This window comes from Salmo salar, chromosome 10 (assembly GCF_965601325.2).
Source record: "Salmo salar chromosome 10, fSalSal1, whole genome shotgun sequence".
Taxonomy (NCBI): Eukaryota; Metazoa; Chordata; class Actinopteri; order Salmoniformes; family Salmonidae; genus Salmo; species Salmo salar.
In genome coordinates, this window is record NC_138300.1 from 82,222,195 (window position 1) to 82,228,499 (window position 6,305).

Sequence of the window (6,305 nt, forward strand, 5' to 3'; positions counted from 1 at the left end):
GCAGGATGAGAGGAGAGAAAGAGAGAGAGAGAGAGAGAGAGAGAGTAAAAGTAAAGGGATGGGGTAGGCTAGATGGGGCATAGAGAAGAGGGCACTAGTCCAGAGGATATTGGGGGGAGAGAGGCATGTTAATGTACAGTGACAGGAAGGAATACAGAATCTGCTCTTCTTATTTGGAGGTTTAATTGTTTCCAACTGACTGACTGACTGACTGACTGACTGACTGACTGACTGACTGACTGACTGACTGACTGACTGACTGCATACAAAAACAGCCTTGAAGACAGCGCCGCTGGACCCTTCCCAGCTCTTCTTCTCAAAGAGCTGACCTTGGGCGGACGCCATAAACTGTTATTTTCCATTGGCCCACAATGTGATGCTGGCAAGGCCTGCAGCTGCACAAAACCCCGCCCCCCACCCCAGCCCCCTCCGTGCCCCACCCTGGCTCGACTCCCCCAGCAAGTCTGTGCCTGGCCTGACCCGTAACACAACCTGCCTGGCCTGCTTACGGTGCAGAAGAGCCGGGGCCGCCCAAGCTCTATCCAATGCCCCTATCGTTTCCCCAGCCCCAGCCCTAGCTCCAACCTCAGCCCCAGTTCCAGCCCCATGCCCCATCCTCAGCCAAGTTCCCAGCCCCAGCTCCAACCCTGACCCCAACCTCAGACCCACGCTAAGCCCCAAGCCTCCAATCCTTACCCAGTACTGCCCGCGGCTCTGGAATTCTGCACATGCCAGGCATTCGATTAGACAGACATAATAGTGTATAGATCCCATGCTGCCTAGCCATACTACCACGGCTATATGGATAAGGGACAAGGCTTCAAAGACCCATGGTCTTTAGCTATGCTAAGCTAACTGTGCATCATTCCTTTATTAGCAATGTTAGCAAACTCAGATATTGCCCCCTTTTTAGCAATGTTGGAATCTATAGCCTATAGGCTACCAGTAGACCCACATAGACTCAACAGAAGCCTATGTTAGGCTGTGGAACACTGTTCAGACAGTCAACACCCCCATAGCTCAGTTCTTTAGTCTGTTCTCTCTCTCTCTCTCTCTCTCTCTCTCTCTCTCTCTCTCTCTCTTTAATATCCTTCCTCTAATCTGCCCATGTGCTCCAGTATGGCACAGAACAGCCTACATATTGTATTTGTGGTAATGAATTATAAATGATATTGCATAACCGTTCCCGTTATAACCTTATCTGTGAATCATCTACCCAGAGACATGCAGCATGGATACATTTCCCCATGCTTGCAGTCTAGACCGGACCTTGTGGAAATGATACTGTGAAGTTGCCTGGCCTCTGGTGGGCCTGCGTTTGTTTATGGTTACACACAAAGCAGATGGCCGCGCAACATGGTCGCATATCTCACACTAACACTCACTGACACTGCCACTGCCACAAGCACACACACTCACCCACGCACACACTCACACTCTCGCACACTCACACGCCTGAGGAACAATCGAGGTGGACTCGTGAGCTATTTATTTGATCTCTGATCTCTCTTTCTATTCTCCCGTTATCAATGGGTTTTATGATTGTCCCATATGACTCATGAGGATACTTAACCTGAGTAGCTAGCTAGCATTGACAACAGTGGTTTACATGGCAGACCTGATCCTGCCAAGGGCTCAAACGGTAAACTACAGCAGCTAACTGTATGTAAGCTAACTGTATGTCGGTTATAGTTAATATTAGCTATTTGTAGCTAACAGTACAATAGATGACTGTACAGTAGTAGCTAGCTGTATCATAGCTAAATGTACAGTAGCTAACCATCCTAGCTGCTAACCTGTTCATCAAAGTTACTGGCTTATTTTTGAGAGAGGACAAAATGCCATGTTTCTCTGTGCTGTAGAATTGGGAAAATCACATTTCTATCACGTTTGTTTGTGTGTGTGTGTGTGTGTGTGTGTGTGTGTGTGTGTGTGTGTGTGTGTGTGTGTGTGTGTGTGTGTGTGTGTGTGTGTGTGTGTGTGTGTGTGTGTGTGTGTGTGTGTGTGTGTGTGTGTGTGTGTGTGTGTGTGTGTGTGTGTGTGTACATGTTTTACTATAAAATTCAGAGAAGTGGGGACATTTTGCCTGTCCTCACTTGTAAAAAAGCTGGTTTAGGTTTAGGGTTAGTGATTAGGTTTAGGGTTTAGTCTTAATGGACGGGGGGCCCTGTGTGTCTGTCTGTCTGTCTGTCTGTCTGTCTGTCTGTCTGTCTGTCTGTCTGTCTGTCTGTCTGTCTGTCTGTCTGTCTGTCTGTCTGTCTGTCTGTCTGTCTGTCTGTCTGTCTGTCTGTCTGTCTGTCTGTCTGTCTGTCTGTCTGTCTGTCTGTCTGTCTGTCTGTCTGTCTGTCTGTCTGTCTGTCTGTCTGTCTGTCTGTGTGATGAGAAAGAGCTGGTGGGTAAAGCTCCCTGCTCCGGGTGATCCCTGCTGCATGCCTTGTCACTGTGATGACTGAGGCCATTTCTCTTCTCTAAAGAGGAGGTTGGTGCTAGGTCAGCTAACTTTGGTTAATGCTGCTTCCATACAGGCCATGTTAACGAGGATTTGCTATGTGCTAGATTATCACTAGATATTTTCTAATCATACAGTCAACATGCACAGCTGAATATCACTCCATAGACAGACACACATGCACAGCATACACACCAGGATACCTCTCAAGGCCCATATCAGCACCAGAGGTTATAGGGAGGTTAGCTTGTCTGACTTTGACCAGAACCCCCCCCCCCAGCCCATGTGTAACTGGACCTGGTCTGCCAACCTGCTCCCTGCGCTATGCGTCTCCCTCTCTAAACCTGGTATGAATAGATGTCCATGCCAGCTAACTCCGTTAACCCAGGGGCCTAAGTAGCCATGCTTCCCTTTTTAAACGCTCTGACGTGTCTGTCTGGATACCTCCTGTCTGCACCTGGCTACCTCTCTGGGCTCACACACACACACACACACACACACACACACACACACACACACACACACACACACACACACACACACACACACACACACACACACACACACTGATAGACACACACACACACACACCAGTCTACAGAAGCTCTGACAGGGGGAATGCAGAGAGGGGTGTACGTTTGAGGAGAGGGTGTGTGCGTGTGTGTGCGTGTGTGTGTCCATGTGTGCAGGAGTGTAGGGAGGTACTGTGTACAGTATGGAGGGCAGGAAGGTCTGTGAGCCTCTGTCTGTAGACAGCCACTGCTTAGGTTAAGTATAACTATAAGAAATCTAAGATGTGTCAAATAAATGATAACCAGCTCAGGCCTCCAGCTATGCATTTGGTTTGCTAACTTACTAAGTGGTTAGATGTCAAGATCAAGCTTCTTGGTTACAGCAGAGACATTCAACCCCCTCCTGGATCAAGATCCCTGTTGCCTAAATTGTTTTGTGCAGGGTTTTTTTTGAACGAAATAGCGCCCCTTGTTTGCACATTAGGTAGTACCTTATACCGCAGTATGGTACAGAAACGGTATGATGGTATGAACATCTGAACCCTAGTGTGGGCGTGCGTGTGTATGTGTGTGCTTGCGTCTCACTGGATGTTGTCAGCTGGTCCATGTTCAAAGGAATTCCTTTACCAGCATAGTGTCAACTATGGATCATAACTCTACAGCCATCTGCCATATTAGAAGATAATGTCCAATCAGCAAGCTAAGGTCAAGTGTTTTCACCTTGTGAACCCAGACCGCTCCTTTCCAGTAAACATGTATTAAAGTGTGTGTGTCCGTGTGTCTGCGTCCATGTTGTGTTTGTACCTAGAAGCCAAGCCTCCAGTGATCCACTTACCAGAACAGTAAGCAAAGCTATGTTTAATAATGCAGGCAACAGAATCCTCCTTACTACTGAGCAGACACAATGGGCCTCTCAAGACTCTCTGTACTGTCCTCTCCTGCTCCTAGGGGATATAGCAGCAGAGGAGCACTATCCAATGTGATTGAATGACTTGACAGCAGGCACTGTGAAGTGAATGAGAGACTGTATGTGCGTACTTGGATGCATACTTCTGCATCAACACACCAATTGCATTTTCTTTTAATTTCACCAGGCAGTTGATTGAGGGATAAACTCATTTACAACAATTACCTTGTTCTTACATTTGGTTGCAAGAAGCCAAATATCAAGTTTAAGTTTTCCCCTTTCTACAAGTAATAGATTTTTCCTCTTGGGTCCTTTCAGATGCTGCTACCTGACAAGCTGCTTAGAGCCTGATGGAGAGAGGAGGAGGAGGGAGGAGGAGGGAGGGAGGAGGCGATAGGCCAGTGCTTTTTTTTCTCTCTCTCTCTCTCTCTCTCTCTCTCTCTCTCTCTCTCTCTCTCTCAGGGCGTGTTAAGGAGCAGGTGAGCAACATTAACAGCAGCAGCTGCTCTGCACACATGTGGTTCAGGATATTCACCACACTGCCTATCTGTCTGTCCACCGGTGTGGACAGACAGTCCACCTGTACTCAATAGCTCTTTCAATGGAGGTTCTCTAGAAGGATGTTTTTTAGTCCTGGATTAGGCTTATTCTGTCTGGAAAGCTGTCCAATTGAGTAGCAGAGTTACACTTCAGACAATCCCAGGATCTCTGTGTCAGACTGCTTGGAGGTGAATGATTCTGTGATTGTGTGTTCATGCTTCAATCCTAACCGTTGTTCTGTGTCTTCTTCTGGTACAGGACCACACATGCCCCCTTGGTGACCGACTGTCTTTGCCCTGAAGTACTTTCAGTAACCATCTCTGTCTGTCTGTCTGTCCGTCCATTTGTACTAACATCTGTCCTGTCAACAAAAAAAAATAAAATAAGTGAAATTACATAAGTGGATCCAAACTCTGATCTCCTTTAAAAAAAAAAAATTAAAAACAAGTTGTCTTCCTGACCTGGTTGACTGGGACCAAGGTACTGGAGTACCAGTGTAGACCGTCGGGTCGATGATGGTCCTTTGGGGTGAGGTAGTAGGTTGTATAGTTTTAGGGTCATACCCTTCCTGTCAGATAACTATACAACTTACTGTCTTTCCTGAAGTGGCTGTAATATCATCCATCATCTCTGCAGCCCACTTGTCACCTGGACCTCGATGGGAATATGTACTATGAACCAACTCAAGTTGATAAAATGTTTGTAATGTCATTTATATGGTATCTGTGCATCATTTGGTTCTGTTTTGGTATGGCTCTTTGTTCATTTCAATACTTTTTGTTTGTATGATGTATTTACTATTTTGCCATGAACGTGATCTGCCTCTCTGATGTTCGCACGGGGTGAGGTAGTAGGTTGTGTGGTTTCAGGGTAGTGATTTTGCCCCATCAGGAGATAACTATACAACTTACTGCCTTCCCTGAAGGGCAGCAATACTACACCAGACAACTACAGAGGGCGCTGTGGGCACCACATGATAATCTAGCATTGGAACGAGGTCATCTAGCTTTTGATCAGCTACAGAGGTGACTGCAGCGTTTCAGGTAAAGTCTACTGACAGTCTAGTATTACAATGTAGCTACCATGTTATTTGATCACTTTGAAATTGTATTTATTCAAAAAGGTAATAAAAATGATTATTTTATAAAATGTCAACTGTCTGTACTTGGTCTTTCTTTTTGCTGTGTTTGGATTTAAGAATCATATGAAACTCTTCAGCAGATGATAGACAGGACTCTAGCTCCCTAGTCCTAGGCAACAACGCAGAGAGATAGAGAGGAGATGGAGTGTGTTTGCCAGTCAGTATCGGGCCAATATGGGTTTCAGACGTGCCTTACTGTCTTAGGACTGTAGTCTGTCTGCTGTATCTCATAGCAAGGACAGATTGCTGTATTACCCTGGCTGGTCCAGACCTGGTTCACACTGGCACCTTCACCTTAGTGCCTGGCCGGACCATGAGCAGCTCACAGGCAGATTGCTGTATTGCCCTGGCTGGTCCAGACCTGGTTCACACTGGCACCTTCACCTTAGTGCCTGGCCGGACCATGAGCAGCTCACAGGCAGATTGCTGTATTGCCCTGGCTGGTCCAGACCTGGTTCACACTGGCACCTTCACCTTAGTGCCTGGACGGACCATGAGCAGCTCACAGGCAGATAGCTGTAGCTCTTTCCTTGGTCTCATTGGTGGAATGTTACTCATCTATTTAATAATTAATAAAGATTATACATTTTTTAAACAACTCAAATCTGGTGTTTCTACGTCAAACAGTTTTGTTCCGTTTCAGTCTTGTGTGATATATGTAGGGATGCGTACTCAAAATGGAATATATTTCAACTCTATATCGGACATGGTTCAGGTGTCTTCTTTTATTAAGCTCATCACCATGTGTGTCTGGTG

General features: G+C 46.4%; 1 protein-coding gene across 2 annotated transcripts in view; it reads left to right on the top strand.

Moving 5' to 3' along the window:
• Nucleotides 1-5,563, top strand: part of LOC123724451 (uncharacterized) — a 59,393-nt gene extending 53,830 nt beyond the window's left edge. For both annotated transcript variants that reach the window (XR_014379065.1, XM_082957193.1), the window contains 2 exons: nt 4,187-4,347; nt 4,667-5,563. The gene's annotated coding sequence lies outside the window, so the exon portion shown is untranslated. The remainder of the gene's footprint in view (nt 1-4,186; nt 4,348-4,666) is intronic.
• Nucleotides 5,564-6,305: the final 742 nt, after the last annotated feature.